Source organism: Mesoplodon densirostris, chromosome 12, assembly GCF_025265405.1.
Source record: "Mesoplodon densirostris isolate mMesDen1 chromosome 12, mMesDen1 primary haplotype, whole genome shotgun sequence".
In the NCBI taxonomy this organism is placed as follows: domain Eukaryota; kingdom Metazoa; phylum Chordata; class Mammalia; order Artiodactyla; family Ziphiidae; genus Mesoplodon; species Mesoplodon densirostris.
This window is the reverse complement of record NC_082672.1, coordinates 174,639-192,085: the sequence shown is the minus strand read 5'-3', so window position 1 is coordinate 192,085 and position 17,447 is coordinate 174,639. Positions and strand designations below refer to the sequence as shown.

Genomic DNA, 17,447 nt, shown 5'->3' with positions numbered 1-17,447 from the left:
GCAGGGTGGGGAGTCAAGTAGGAAGAGAGAGAAGGTTGGGGGCAGAGAGCCCCCTCCTGAATCCAGAGCTCACAAGGTTACCCCCCCCCATTTCCAGAAACTCTCTCTTCCCCCACACCAGCCCCCATGGCCCAGTACCGGGAAACTGGGAGCCCAGAGCACTTGTGGCCACAGAGACACTCACACGCAGCCCTCGGGGTGGGCGGGGCCGGCTGCGGGCAGATGGGGACGAGATGTGCTCCCGGGAGGCCACAGGCTGCAGGTGGCCCTCTGAGAGAAGCACCCCAGCTTGGACAGGAAGGTTAGAGGCGGGGGAGAGCAACCTAGGGCGCCCCCTCGGAGCAGTGGGTGTGGGAAGAGGGGCGGGGGCGGAGGGAACCCACGATGGGAGGCGAGTGGGCTCTCAGCAGAGGCCAGCTTAGCCCGCGGGAGCTGCCTCTGAGCAGGGGGCGGGAGGGCAGTGCCGCCCTGTGGCTGCCGGGCTTCCCGGATCCGGATCGCGGGTCTCCGCACACGGGTCGCAGGGTCCTGTGACTCTGTATCCCCTCCCTCACCCCGCCCCCCTCGCGAGGCCGCGCCGCTGGGTGGCCTGTGTCGACGGGCAGAACCCCATCGCCCGCCCCTCTCAGACCCGCCTCTGCCCGCCTGCCTTGCCCTGCGCAGCTTGCGGCCCGGGGGCCTCGAAGGTCCCCGTGCACGCAGCCAGCGGCCTCTGCTGTGCCTGCTGCTCCTGCTGGGTCTGCTGCTGTGATCGGTAACCCTCGTGCAGACCACGCTGGGCACCTCCAGCACCCCAAGTCCGCGGGAGCGCACGCGGGCCACTTCCCGCTTGTGGAAGGGTGGCTGCAGTGTGTGCGGGCTGCTGGGGGCCGGTGGGGGCCTAGCCTGGCCCTGGGCAGGGGAGGAGGTCTGGAGCATGCAGCGCTAGTGGGGAGGCTCCCTCACACCACCCCTGGATGTCCTCTCCATCATCTACGGATGCCCTTCCCCTTCTCTGTCATCCCCTCCCTGGCGAGAACCCCTCAGCCCAGGCCTCAGCTGCTCCTAGTATAGTCTGTGTGACAGTGTGAGGTGGGGGACCCCCAGGCTGGCCCAGGCCAGGCAATGTGTCCTGCCTGATCCCAAAACCTAAGGAGCCCACCCATTTGCCTTGACCTCCCTCCAGCCACAACAACATGCCCCTGGTCCTGGGGCAGTTTTACCACAATGGGCTACAGCATGTTAATCTGCGCAATTTCAGCCATGGCTAGACCAGCTTGGACAGGCTGAAAGACAGTCTCGTGGGTGGCCAGGTACCAAAGGGACACACAAGGTGCCACCATGGCTGCTGGGGAATGTGGGGCACTTTGGGGGCCTCAGAGACCACAGGTTACTCACATTGGAACGAAGTTACCATAGTGACCTGGAAAGTGCCATGCCATGGATGCTGGGGGCTACAGGGGTCACAGTGAGCCCACCTGACGGGCTGCCAAGTACCACAGAAAAAGCAACGCATTACATGTGACTTCTGGGCACAGTAAGTGCTGTGCCAGCTGAGGAGGCTATGAGAAGCCCAAGGAGTTCCAAAGCCCAAACTAAGCCCCGGCCTTCCCTCAGTTCTGGTCAGCCTACGTCCCATGCCAGACCCACGAACGGGATGCTGTGCGCCTCACCCTGGAACAAATTGACCTCATCCGCCTCATGTGTGCCTCCTATTCTGAGCTGGAGCTTGTGACCTCAGTTAAAGGTAGACGGGGGACTTCCCTGGTAGTCTAGAGGTTAAGACTCCACGCTTCCACTGCAGGGGGGTCGGGTTTGATCCCCGGTGGCGGAACTAAGAGCCCTCATGCTGCGTGGCACGGCCAAAAAAAAAGGTAAACAGACTGGTGGTAGTGGGTGTTAGGGACTTCAGTAAGCTACCCCTGCCTCTGAAAATGATCATCTGACCTACGTGCCCCCAGCTCTCAACAATACCCGGAAGTTGGCTTGCCTTACTGGTGTGGAGGGCGGGCACTCACTGGACAGTAGCCTCTCCATCTTGCGTACCTTCTATGCGCTGGGTGTGCGCTACGTGACACTCACCCACACCTGCTACATGCCCTGGTGAGCACCTGAATATATTCAGGAAAAAACGCATTCGCCCTTTTTGGCCAACCAAACAAGCGGGCAATGCAAATCAACACTGCAAAGAAGTCTCACTAGGCATCGGTCAAAAGGGCCATGCTGAAAAAGTGTAAAAACCAGAAATGCAGGGCAAGTCAAGGAGAAAAGGGAGCTTTTTTACGCTGATGGGCGTGATATAAATTGCCAACGGCCACTCTCGAAAATTGTATGGTGTTTCCTAAAACATCTAAAAAACAGAGCTACAGAGCACAGGGCACTTCCACTCATGGGCTTATATCTTGAGAAAACCAAAAATCGACAGGACACAGGCACCCCAAATTTTAGGGCTTCTGTGTTCACAAAATCCTTGACTCGGGTACACCTTAAGTATCTCATGAAAGAGAAAAGTGGATAAACAAGTTGTAGTACTTATGTACAATGGAATATCACTCAGCCATGAAATCAATGTCCTAAGGCTAGTAGCAGCATAATGAGTGGATTTAGGTACGATGATTCTAAGAGAAATATGTCACACAGATAAAGAAACTTATCATAAGATATCAGTTATAGACGGAATGTAAAAATCGCTACATGAACTAAATTACAAAACAGAACAGTCACACATTTAGAAAACACACTTATGGCTGCTTAAGGGGAAAGGTGAGGTGGGGTGATGCATAAAACAATAGTTTGAAATTAGCACAGATACCGTTCCATCAACCAAATATGTAATAGAAAAGACCTACTCATTGCTCAGTGAACTGGACTCAACACACCTTATTCACCACAGAAGAATATATCCGCGTAGTAAGAATCTTAAAAAGTATTTATTGATATTTCTCGGTAAGTGAATATAGTGGGTGTAAAGGGGCACAAACACAGCATTGAAAATCAGCTAAATCCCATTATAAATACAAATTACAAAAAAAGCAAAGATAGTGAAAGAGAGAGAAATTCTTACAAAATTCGTTCAGTGGCTGTGATGCAACCTGGATTGACCACATCTAGACCCACAGCTGGAAGAGACATAAGGCTGGACACTCTTGGGGGCGACCGGATTGGTGAGGTTGTGTGAGCAAATGCAGACCCTTTAAAGTAATACTGCGTGCTACCCATTCCATGGGTCAGAAATCTCCAGGTTCAAGGGAATCTTCCTACAGCTAAAACATGCATGGGAAACCCAGAGGATGGTACACCATATGATTGGGAAACGTTTCTAAAACGCACCTCATTTTTCATCTCGTGGTGCTCGGGTTCGCCATTCCAGCTGCTTTACCAACAAGCTCCCCACTTGGAGAATCAGCACCTTTAACCTCCTGATTCGTACAGTTTGCAATTTGTCCAGAGGTTGAATGGGTAGAGGGGGAACCAATGAGAGATCAGCTCTAGGTGTTTGGACAGACACATGTCACTCTAATTTCCAATCAGGAAGAAGAATTAACCAAAGGCTCTGCCTGCCCCCCGGAACCAGAATAGGGCCTGAAGCAGTCCTGCGGTTTGGAGGCCAGCTCCTAAAAAGGCGAGTTGAAAAATGGATCTCAGAGGCACTAAAATTCACAAACCTGCAGGATAATAAATGATAACTTTCGTACCTTATTGAGGTAAGGCAACGAAGAGGATTTGAAAACAAGGCAGAATTGCAGGAAACCGTTTTCAAGAGGTAGATCGGAGTTGCCTTTAAAGCACATGAAAAGCGGCAGAACTTCGACAGTGATGCAGTTGGCCAAAAAGGGCGTACGTTTTTTTTTCCTGAATATATTCAGGAAAAAACGCGTACGCCCTTTTTGGCCAACCAAGCAAGTGGGCAATGCAAATCAGCACTACAAAGAAGTCTCACTTCGCATCGTTCAAAAGGGGTTTTACCATGTTTGAAATTCCAATATTTTAGCCTGACACGTTTTTGGATTTTAGAAAAAAAAAATTTTTAATGAGACAAAAAATCTTTTTTATGACCCAAAAAGACAGCAATAGTTTTATATTTTTATCTATTTCACTTGCACACAAAAGTCTCACGGGGTTATGTAAAGCAGTCCTGTTGGATGCTGTGCATGGTGCAAATATGGATTAAAGCTTTGGAATCTTAAGCTTCACTCACCTGAAACTTTTAAATTAGGATGCAAGCAATCCTTTCCAACATTTGAACAGAGAAAGACACTGTTTTTATTTTATTTGTCAGGTAATTAATCTGTCTTTTGCCCCAAGGAGAGAAACACCTGGCACTTCTATCAATGTGTTGTACAAAAATCTTTGAACACAGAGTGCAAGCAGAGGCTGATACAAGATGTGAAAGAAAAAAAAAAAAGAGAGAGAGACCCCTGTGGCATTTTCTCCTAACTTATTGCAATCTCCCATTTGAAATGTGGGAATAATCAATCTTCTGAGGAAAAAGGCCCAAGGAAGCTTTTTGCTTTTGTGGAATAATGCAATGCCTAAAGATTTCATGAGGCAAGAAGAATTAATGAGAATGACCATGAGAAATCAAGAAAAGTCAGATCCATGGATGAAGTGATGTTTACCTCTGTGAATCAATAAGAAGTAGGAGCAAATGAAAAGAGAGCTGAATACAACATTTTCTGAATAAATGTAACCTTGCAGCTGTCATAGACAAATTAATGCTCACTATGATACAACATATTTAATTCAGAAAGTTAACTTAAATTTAAAGCTTAACAATTAGATTTATTGAAGAAACGAAAACATATTTGTGGTTTAGAATATATAATGTGTTCTGCAACAGATAAGAAGATTACATAAATAAATAGAAATAAGACTAAATAGAGGAAAATAACAAATTAGATGTTATTAACATTAAAAACTGACACTCATCTAAAGAAAGAGGAGAGACAGAAAGACAGAAGAACTTATATCAAGTATATATTTAAAACTCCTAAATAAGAAGTCTTCAGATGTTAAAAAAAAAAAAAGTCTTCAATAAGAAGATAATGTAATAGCAAAGATGGGAAAAATATACCAAAAGATATTTCAAGAAAGAGAGTACAGAACGTTAAGTAAACATATCAAAAGATGCTTGGCTTCTTAGTAGTCAATTAAATGCAAAAAAGTCATACCTGGAATTATCACTCACCAACCAGAAAGTTCAAATGAAAATGACAGGTATTATCAAGTTTGACAAGAATGTGTGTAATCCTTGAATCTCATTCACTGCTGCTGAGGATGAAAAATCATACAAATGTTTTGAAAATATTTAGAAATATCTAAAAAGATAAACAGATGAAAGCTATGAGTCAAAAATTTTACTACTACATGTATATTGAACAATAATTTATACACATACCACCAAAGCTCAAGTTCTAGTATGTATATACCAGTGCAATTCTCAATAGACCCAAACTGAAAATCACTCATATTGTAATACATTTTGGAAAAAATTAATTAATAGTTAAATATTTACACTATGGAATCCTATGCAACAGTGTCAGTGCATGACAACAACAACAGGCAACCATATAGGCGTATTCATAAACAACATAAAATAAAAAAGCCCAATCCAAAAGTGATTTTACTGTGCCATTACATTTATATAAAATACAAAATACAGGTAAAGTGATCTTTTTGTTAGATACCAGAACAATATTAAACCTTAAGGGGAGTCACTAGAATTGGACAAGGGGGGTTCTGAGTATCTGGCAATTTTCTGTGTCTGTATCTAGAAGCTATGTATAGAGTGTATGCAGATTCTGAATTTTCTGAAATTTGTCATTTCCTTACAAACCATGCATATTTTTAGTTGTTTTTTATACATAACAAAAAGTAAAAATGATAGACTAGGGAAGGTAATTATATTAGCACTTTAATATCCATGCTTTTCAAGGTGGAAGTGAAAGGTATTAAATACTTGACACTGTGATTACTTCTTAAAAGTAAGGTGAAAATTTCAGATTAATAAATAAGACATACTTCTTCATATATCATACTCAAAGAGGAGGGGTAGAAAGGAGTATTATTATTTTTTATTTAATATAGAACAGTTAAGATAGAAAATAATGAAAACAGACTAGGTTTAAAAAAGAGCACACTGGACTTCCCTGGTAGCTCAGTGGGTAAGAATTTGCCTGCCAATGCAGGGGACAGGGGTTCAATCCCTGGTCTGGGAAGATCCCACAGGCTGTAGAGCAACTAAGCCCGTGTGCCACGACTACTTGGCCTGCGTTCTAGAACCTGCAAGCAACAACTACTGAGCCTGCGTGACACAACTACTGAAGTCCATGCACCTAGAGCCCATACTCCACAAGAAGAGAAACCACAGCAAGGAGAAACCCATGCACCACAATGATGAGTAGCCCCTGCTCGACACAACTAGAGAAACCCTGTGCAGCGTCGAAGACCCAACACAACCATAAATAAATAAAATTAAGTATTGTGACTTGTGAGATGACTCACTCATGTGGCTGTAAGTAAGAGGCCTCAGCTCCTTGCCACATGAATCTCTCCTTAGGGCTGCTTGAGTGTCCTCATGACATGGCAGCTGGCTTACCACAGGATGAGTGATCTAGCAGAAACCAAAGCAGAAGCTCCAATATCTTTTATACCTTTGGAAGCTGCACTTTGTCATTTCTGCAATGTCTTATTAGTTAAAACATCAGCCCTTTTCAACTGTGAGGAGGCACACAGGTGCGTGATGACTGGGAGATAATTAGGGTATGATTAGGGCCTTCTTGGAGGCTGGCTACCAAGGTGGCTGACTCACCGAACACTGAATTTTGTTTTCTTCACTGATGGAGAGAAAATGGTGAGTGAATCTCATTGGTGTTCTTTGAGATGTACCAAAGCTAGCTCTTGCTCTCACCCCCAGCTGTGTGACTGAGAGGGTCTTGGTGCTCCAGCCGGGTGTCAGGCCTGTGCCTCTGAGTTGGGAGAGCAGAGTTCAGAATACTCGTCTACCAGAGACCTTGGGCACCTTGTAATATCAAAACGGCAAAAGCCTCCCAGAGATATCCGTCTCAATGTTAAGACCCAGCTCCACTCAAAGACCAGTAAGATCCCGTGCTGGACATCCAATGTCAAACAACTAGCAAGACAGGAATGCAGGCCCACCAATTATCAGAGAGGCTGCCTAAAATTATAATAGGTCACAGACACCCCAAAACACAACACCAGATGCGGACCTGCCCAACAGAAAGACAAGATCCAGACAAACCCACCAGAACACAGGCACCAGTCCTCTCCACCAGAAAGCATACACAACCCACTGAACCAACCTTAGCCACTGGGGGCAGACACCAAAAACAACGGGAACTACGAATCTTCAGCCTGCGTAAAGGAGACCCCAAACACCGTCCACAAAGCCAAATGAGAAGACAGAGAAACACAGAGCAGATGAAGGAACAAGGTAAAAACCCACCAGACCAAACAAATGTAGAGGAAATAGGCAGTCTACCTGAAAGAGAATTCAGAGTAATGATACTAAATATGATCCCAAATCTTGGAACTGGAATTGAGAATATACAAGACATGTTTAACAAGGACCTAGAAGAACTAAAGAGCAAACAAACAATGATGAACAACACAGTAAATGGAATTAAAATTTTTCTAGAAGGAAACAATAGCAGAATAACTGAGGCAGAAGAATGGATAAATGACCTGGAAGCTAAAATAGTGGAAATAACTACCACAGAGCAGAATAAAGAAAAAAGAATGAAAAGAATTGAGGACAATCTGAGACACCTCTGGGACAATGTTAAACACACCAACATTCGAATATAGGGGTCAGAGAAGTAGAAGAGAAAAAGAAAGAGACAGAGAAAATATTTGAAGAGATTATAGTTGAAATATAGTTCCCTAATATGTGAAAGGAAATCGTTAATCAAGTCCAGGAAGTGCAGAGAGTCCCATACAAGATACACCCAAGGAGAAACATGCCAAAACATATATTAATCAAACTATCAAAAATTAAATGCAAAGAAATAATATTAAAAGCAGCAAGAGAAAAACAACAAAAAACATACAAGGGAATCCCCATAAGGTTAACAGCTGATCTTTCAGCAGAAACTCTGCAAGCCAGAAGGGACAGGCAGTACATATTTAAAGTGAAGAAAGGGGAGAAGCTACAACCAAGATTACTCTACCCAGAAAGGATCTCATTCAGATTCGACAGAGAAATTAAAACCTTTACAGACAAGCAAAATCTAAGAGAATGCAGCACCACCAAACCAGCTTTACAACAAATGCTAAAGGAACTTCTCTAGGCAGGAAACACAAGAGAAGAAAAAGACGTACAATAACAAACCCAAAACAATTAAGAAAATGGTAATAAGAACATACATATCAATAATTACCTTAAATGTAAATGGATTAAATGCTCCAACCAAAAGACATAGACTGGCTGAATGGATCTGAAAACACGACCGGTATATATGCGGTCTACAAGAGACCCACTTCAGACCTAGGGACACATACAGACTGAAAGTGAGGGGATGGAATAAAATATTCCATGCAAATGGAAATCAGAAGAAAGCTAGAGTAGCAATTTTCATATCAGAAAAAAGAGACTTTAAAATAAAGACTATTACAGGAGACAAAGAAGGACACTATATAATCATCAAGGGATCAACCTAAGAAGAAGACATAACAATTGTACATATTTATGCACCCAATATAGGAGCACCTCCATACATAAGGAAAAGGCTAACAGCCATAAAAGGGGAAATCGAAGGTAACACAATCGTAGTAGGGGACTTTAACACCCCTCTTTCACCAATGAACAGATCATCCAAAATGAAAATAAATAAGGAAACACAAGCTTTAAATGATACATTAAACAAGATGGACTTAATTGATATTTATAGGACATTCCATCCAAACACAACAGAATACACTCTTTCTCAAGTGTTTGAGGAACATTCTTCAGGATAGATCATATCTTGGGTCACAAATCAAGCATTGGTAAATTTAAGAAAATTGAAATTGTATCATGTATCTTTTCCGACAATGCTATCAGAATAGATATCAATTACAGGGAAAAATCTGTAAAAGAATACAACCACATGGATGCTAAACAATACACTACTTTATAACCAAGAGATCACTGAAGAAATCAAAGAGGAAATTAAAAAATACCTAGAAACAAATGGCAATGAAAACATGATGACCCCAAACCTATGGGATACAGCAAAAGCAGTTCTAAGAGGGAAGTTTATAGCAATACAATCCTGCCTCAAGAAACAAGAAACATCTCAAATAAACAAGCTAAACTTACACCTAAAGCAATTAGAGAAAGAAAGAAAAAAAAAAACACAAAGTCAGCAGAGGAAAGAAATCATAACGGTCAGATCAGAAATAAATGAAAAAGAAATGAAGGAAACAATAGCAAAGATCAAAAAAACTAAAAGCTGATTCTTTGAGAAGATAAACAAAAGTGATAAAACCATTAGCCAGAGTCATCAAGAAAAAAAGGGAGAAGACTCAAATCAATAAAATTACAAATGAAAAAGGAGAAGTAACAACTGACACTGCAGAAATACAAAGGATTATGAGAGGTTACTGCAAGCAACTATATGCCAGTAAAATGGACAAATTCTTAGAAAAGCACAAACTTCCAAGACTGAACCAGGAAGAAATAGAAACTATAAACAAACCAATCTGAAGCACTGAAATTGAGACTGTCATTAAAATCTTCCAACAAACAAAAGCCCAGGACCAGATGGCTTCAAAGGCAAATTCTATCAAATATTTAGAGAAGAGTTAACACCTAGCCTTCTCAAACTCTTCCAAAATATAGCAGAGGGAGGAACACTCCCAAACTTATTCTATGAGACCACCATCTCCCTGATACCAAAACCAGACAAAGATGTCACAAATAATGAAAACTACAGGCCAATATTACTGATGAACATACATGCAAAAATTCTCAGCAAAATACTAGCAAAAAGAATCCAACAGCACATTAAAAGGATCATACACCATAATCAAGCTGGGTTTATCCCAGTGATGCAAGGATTCTTCAATACATGCAAATCAATGTGATACACCATATTAAAAAACCTGAAGGATAAAAACCATATGATTATCTCAATACATGCAGAAAATGCTTTCGACAATATTAAACAGCCATTTATGATAAACCTCTAGAAACTAGGCATAGAGGGAACTTTCCTCAACATAGTAAAGGCCATATATGACAAACCCACAGTCATCATTGTTCTCAATGGTGAAAAAGTGAAACCATTTCCACTAAGATCAGGAACAAGACAACGTTGCCCACTCTCACCACTATTATTCAACACACTTTTGGAATTTTTACCTACAACAATCAGATAAGAAAAAGAAATAAAAGGAATCCAACTCGGAAAAGAAGAAGTTAAGCTGTCACTGTTTGCCACTAGATGACATGATACTATATATAGAGAATCCTAAAGGTGCTACCAGAAACCTACTAGAGTTAATCAATGAAGTTTGTAAGGCTGCAGGATACAAAATTAATGTACAGATATCCCTTTCATTCCCATACACTAAAGATGAAAAGTCTGAAAGAGAAATTAAGGAAACACTCCCATTTACCCATGCAACAAAAGGAATAAAATACCTAGGAATAAACCTACCTAAGGAGACAAAAGACTTTTACTCAGAAAACTATAAGACACTGATAAAATAAATCAAAGATGACACAAACAGGTGGAGAGATATACCATGTTCTTGGATTGGAAGAATCAACACTGTGAAATGACTATACTACACAAAGCAATCTACAGATTCAATGCAATCCCTATCAAAATACCAATGGCATTTTTCAGAAAACTACAACAAAATATTTCCCAATTTGTATGGAAACACAAAAGACCCCGAACAGACAAAGCAATCTTGAGAAGAAAAACAGAGCTGGAGTAATCAGAATCCCTGACTTCAGACTATACTACAAAGCTACAGTAATCAACACAGTATGGTACTGGCACAAAAACAGAAATATATATCAATGGAACAGGAGAAAAAGCCCAGAGATAAACCCAGACTCATATGGTCACCTTATTTTTGATAAAGGAGGCAAGAATATAGAATGGAGAAATCACGGCCTCTTCAATAAGTGGTGCTGGGAAAACTGGACAGCTACAGGTAAAAGAATTAAATTAAAAGACTCCCTAACACCATACACAAAAATAAACTCAAAATGGATAAAAGACTTAATGTAAAGCCAGACACTATAAAATTCTTAAGGAAAACATAGGCAGAACACTCTATGACATCAATCACAGCAAGATCCTTTTTGACCCACCTCCTAGAGAAATGGAAATAAAGATAAAAATAAAAACATGGGACCTAATGAGACTTAAAAGCTTTTGCACAGCAAAGGAAAACGTAAACAAGATGAAAAGACAACCTCCAAAATGGGAGAAAATCTTTGCCAATGAAGCAACTGACAAAGGATTAATCTCCAAACTTTACAAGCACCCCCTGCAGCTCAATATCAAAGAAACAAACAAGCCAGTCCATAAATGGGCAGAAGACCTATTAGACATTTCTCCAAAGAAGATATACAGATTGCCAGGAAACACATGAAAGAATGCTCAACATCACTGATCATTAGAGAATTGCAAATCAAAATTACAATGAGGTATCATCCCACACAGGTAAGAATGGCCATCAATCAAAAAATCTACAAACAGTAAATGCTGCAGAGGTGTGGAGAAAAGGGAACCCTCTTGCACTGTTGGTGGGAATGTAAATTGATACACAGACACTATGGAGAACAGTATGGAGGTTCCTTAAAAAACTAAAAATAGAGCTACCATATGACACAGCAATCCCACTACTGGGCATATACCTGGAGAAAACCATAATTCAAAAAGAATCATGTTCCACAATGTTCATTGCAACTCTATTTGCAATAGCCAGGACATGGAAGCAACCTAAGTGTCCATCAACTGATGAATGGATAAAAAAGATTTTGCACATCTTCAATATAAAATGGAATACTATCAGCCATAAAAATAAATGAAATTGAGTTATTTATAGTGAGGCGGATGGACCTAGAGTCTGTCATACAGAGTGAAGTAAGTCAGAAAGACAAAAACAAATACTGTATGCTAACACATATATATGGAATCTAAAAAAAGAAAAAAATGGTTGGGAAGAAACTACGGGCAGGACAGGAATACAGACGCAGACGTAGAGAATGGACTTGAGGACATGGGGAGGGGGAAGGGTAAGCCGGGACGAAGTGAGAGAGTGGCATTAACTTATATATACTACCAAATGTAAAACAGATAGCTAGTAGGAAACAGCTGCATAGCATGGGGAGATCAGCTCAGTGCTTTGTGACCACTTAGAGGGGTGGGAAACGGAGGGTGGGAGGGAGATGCAAGAGGGAGGAGAAATCGGGATATATTTATATGTATAGCTGATTCACTTTGTTATACAGCAGAAACTAACACACCATTGTAAAGCAATTATAGTCCAATAAAGATGCTAAAAATAAATAAATAAATAAATAATTTATACCTCCCCCAAATTAAGTCTTTTTAAAAATAAATAAATAGGGCTTCCCTGGTGGCGCAGTGGTTGAGAGTCCGCCTGCCGATGCAGGGGACGCGGGTTCGTGCCCCGGTCTGGAGCCTGTGCTCCGCAACGGGAGAGGCCACAACAGTGAGAAGCCCGCGTACCGCAATAAATAAATAAATAAATAAATAAATAAGGGTACTCAATAACATGGTAACTCTAAACCTAAGTATTTTCAATACTACAGCAAAGGTAAATGGATTAATGTCTCCTATTAAACTGTAATTTTTTATATTATGTGCAACTAAAATTTTTTCCCAATATACAGGTAAAATAAAATAATTACTTTAGAAAGGTGAAAACATTCCATGTATTTAAAAACAGTAAAACGATAAGCATATGATATGCATCTTAGATAAAGTAGTGTTTAATTTCAGAACAATTTGTCATTATTGTAACTAGTACTATTATCCCAATTTCTTAAAAATATTTCAATACTTTTTCTATTTGAAAAAATACTTTAATATTTTTTTCTTTGCTCTTTTGTGGTCTAATACATGGTAAGTATTTAGCTGCTAACATAACTTAAAAATATATGTTGTTTTTTACAGCCAAACAAAACGGAATCAAGAAGAAATAGATAACTTGAACAGACTGATCACTACAAGCAAAATAGAAACTGTAATTTACAAAAACTCCCTACTAACAAAAATCCAGGATCAGATGGTTTCACAGGCAAATTCTACCAAATATACAAAGCAAAACTTACACTGATTCTTCTCAAGCTCTTCGAAAAGATTGAAGATTAAGGAATACATCCAATGACATTCTATGAAGCCACCATTACCCTGATATCAAAGCCAGATGCGGGGGGGGGGGGGACTTCCCTGCTGGCACACTGGTTAAGAATCCATCTGCCAATGCAGGGGACATAGTTTCAAGCCCTAGTCCGGGAAGATCTCACATGCCGTGGAGCAACTAAGCCTGTGTGCCACAACTACTGAGCCTGTGATCTACAGCCCACGAGCCATAACTACTAAGCCTGATAGCCACAACTACTGAAGCCCACGCACCTAGAGCCCATGCTCTGCAAAAAAGAAGCCAGTGCAGTGAATAGCCCGCACACCACAACGAAGAGTAACCCATACTTGCCACAACTAGAGAGAGCCCGTTCACAGCAACAAACACCCAATGCATCCAAAAATAAATAAATAAATAAATTTACTGAAAAATAAAAAAACACAGATGGGGACTTTTCTGGTGGTCCTGCAGTTAAGATTTTGCCTTCCAGTGCAGGGGGTGTGGGTTCAATGCCTAGTGGTGGAGCTAAGATCCCACATGCCTCACAAATAAGAAACCAAAACATAAAACAGAAGCAATACTGTAACAAATTCAATAAAGACTTAAAAAAAAAACAACACAGAGAAAGACACTAGCAAAAAAGAAAATTGCAGGCCAATATCTCTGATAAATATGGATGCAAAAATTCTCAACTGAATATTAGAAAACCGAATCTGACAGCACATAAGAGGATCATACACCATGATCGAATTTGATTCACCCCCGTGTCACAAAGTTGTTTCAACGTATGCAAATCAATCAACATGATACACTCCATCAACAAAGGAAAAACACAAAACAAATGATCATCTCAATAGATGCCAAAAAAGCATTTGAGAAACTTCAACATCCATTCATGATAAAAACGCTTACCAAAATGGGTATAAAGGAAACATATCTCAACATAATAAAAGCTATTTATGACAAACCCACAGCCAATATAATATTCAATGCTCATGACAAAATATCAAAGAAGCGCGGAAAAGTGATGGAGGAGATGGAGAAATTTCTCAGTGTGCAGGAGCAGGATCAACATCAGCGCTAAATCCTGCTCAGCTTATGGTGATTCAAGAAAAAGCTAAAAGCCTTTATGAAGACTTGAAGAAGAAACACGGGAAAGAATCAGAGGGCATATTTTTTAATGCCAGCCATGGCTGGTTTCATCGGTTCAAGAGTAGAGCCAACCTCAACAAGGTAAAAGTAAGTGGAGAGGCAGCAGGTGCAGATAGGGTAGCTGTCCAGGAACTTCCTGAAACACTTTGAGAAATTATTGATAATGGTGTGCATTTACCCAACCAGGTGTTTAATGTGGATGAGACACAACTGTACTGGAAGAGGATGCCAGACGGAAGCTACATCAGTAAGAAGGAAAAGTTGATGCCGGGCTGTAAAGCAGCAACAGATAGGCTAACTGTTGTTTGGTGGCAATTCTTCCAGTGATATGAAGCTGAAGCCTCTCTTAGTTTATCATTCAGAGAACCCAAGAACCCTTAAAAACATAGCCAATGACTCTCTTCCTATTGTGTGGAAGTGTAACCCCAAATCCTGGATTACACAGGCCACATTCCAGGACTGGTTTTGCCAACACTTTATCCCAGATGTAGAGAAATATTGCTCGGAGAAGGACGTCCCAGAAAAACATTCTTTTGCTGCTTGACAATGCTCTGGGCCACGCCCCTTTCATGGATGACTTTTCCCAACATCAAAGTAGTGCATCTGTCACCGAATACTGCATTGCTCATCCATCCTATGGACCAGGAAGTTATAGCGACTTTCAAGAAATATTATTTATGTCACACTTTTTGTCAGGCAGTAAAGGTAAGTGAGAAATCAGGAAGAACCTAGGGACAATTTTGGAAGGACTATAACATCTACAAGGCCATAAAAAACATTGACTTTGCATGGTGTGAGCGTATGTTGGTCACCATGAATGGGGATTGGAAGAACCTTTGCCCACAGTTTGTTCATGATGTTTGTGGACTTGAGAAGGCAGATGAGAAGTCTGAAGAGGTCTTCAGCAACGTAGTGACCCTCAGTGAGAAGCTGGAGCTAGATCTGCAAGAGGACGATTTCACTGAACTCCTTGCTGTGCAACATGAGGAGCTTACTGATGGAACTGGAGGCGCAGAGAAAGGATGAAGAGGGACAGGAGGAAGAAGAAGTAACTGAAGAACTGAAGAGATTCACGACACAGAAAATGCCAAGGGCATCTTCTAAATTTGAGGAGGCACTGTTAGTTTTGGAGGCACAGGGCTCGGACCTACAATGGAACCCAAAGGTGGCAGCAGCCGTTCAGAATGCAAACCAGTGCTACCATGTCATCATCTATGATGAGAAGAAACGAGCTACAACCCAGACATCAATGGATCATTTTTTCAAGAGGGTAGATAGAATTAAATCCAGCAAGGAACCAGAACCTGTGTCATCAAGGTCAGGTATGAGTGAAATTGGAGCTTGCCCCCTGTCTCCCACTGCTGATAATCCTTCACCTCTACCATCTCCCACCTCCTCTCCCTCCTCCAATCAGTAACTCTTCTCGCCTGTTCCCTCGATGCCAGCCCCAGTATCCCAGCTGTTGTACTGTATTACTGTACTTTTCAAGTTACTGTACTGTAAGACTAAAAATGTCTTCTTTGTTTTTGTGTTTGCTTCTTATGTATTGTTTCTGTGAAAAGTATTATAAACCTATTACGGTACAATACCATATAGCCGACTGTGTAACCTGGGTACCTCGGCTAACTTTGTTGGACTTACAAACAAGTTGGACTTACAAACACACTCTTGGAACAGAACTTGTTCATACGTAGCGGACTTACAGTAAAAGCAAAAAAGAAACAGGGACTAATCAAACTTATAAGCTTCTGCACAGCAAAGGAAACCGTAATCAAAATGAAAATACAACCTATGGGCTGGGAGAAAATATTAGCAAATGATGAGACTGACAACGGCTTAATTTACAAACTATACAAACAGCTCCTACAACTCAATAACAATATAACAAATAACTCAATGGAAAAATGGGTAGAAGACCTAAATAAACATTTCTCTAAAGAAGACATACAGAGGGCCTCCCTGGTGGCGCAAGTGGTTGAGAGTCCGCCTGCCGATGCAGGGGATACGGGTTCGTGCCCCGGTCTGGGAGGATCCCATATGCCGCGGAGCGGCTGGGCCCGTGAGCCATGGCCGCTGGGCCTGCGCGTCCGGAGCCTGTGCTCCGCAACGGGAGAGGCCACAACAGTGAGAGGCCCGCATACCACAAAAAAAAAAAAAAAAAAAAAAAGAAGACATACAGATAGCCAACAGGCACATGAAAAGATGCTCATCATCACTAATTATTAGAAAAATGCAAATCCAAATTACAATGAGGTATCACTTCACACAGATCAGAATGGCCATCATTAAAAAAAATCTACAATTAACAAATGCTGGATGGGGTATGGAGAAAAGGGAACCCTTCAGCACTGTTGGTGGCCATGTAAGTTGGTGCAGCCACTATGGAAAACAGTATGGAGGTTCCGCAAAAAAACTATAAAGAGAGTTGCCATATGATCTAGCAATCCCACTTCTGGACATATATCTAGACAAAATTATAATTCAAAAAAATATATAAAACCCTATGTTCATAGACGCACTATTTATAATAGCCAAGACATGGAAACAACCTAAATGTTCATTAAAAAATGAATGTATAAAGAAAGTGTGGTATACGTATACAATAGATATTACTCAGACATAAAAAAGAATGAAATAATGCCATTTGCAGCAACATGGATGGACATAGAGATAATGATACTAACTGAGGTAAGTCATAAAGGGAAAGACAAATACCATATAATATCACTTACATGTGGAATCGAAAACAGGACACAAATGAACATGTCAGCAAAACAGAAACAAACACACAGATATAGAAAACAGAGTTGTGGTTGCCAAGGAGAGAGTGATGGAAAGATTGGGAGTTTTGGAATAGCAGAAGCAAACTATTCTACATAGGATGGACAAGCCACAAAGACCTACTGTACAGCAGGGGAAACTATATTCAGTATCCTGTGATAAATCATAATGGAAAAGAATAT

At 41.2% G+C, this 17,447-nt stretch overlaps 1 long non-coding RNA gene and 1 pseudogene across 6 annotated transcripts in view; one reads left to right on the top strand and one right to left on the bottom strand.

Moving 5' to 3' along the window:
- The window catches only part of LOC132500319 (uncharacterized), a 61,351-nt gene that overhangs the window by 22,345 nt on the left and 21,559 nt on the right, over nt 1-17,447 (bottom strand). The window lies entirely within an intron of this gene.
- LOC132500097 (dipeptidase 2-like) lies at nt 385-2,086 on the top strand (annotated as a pseudogene).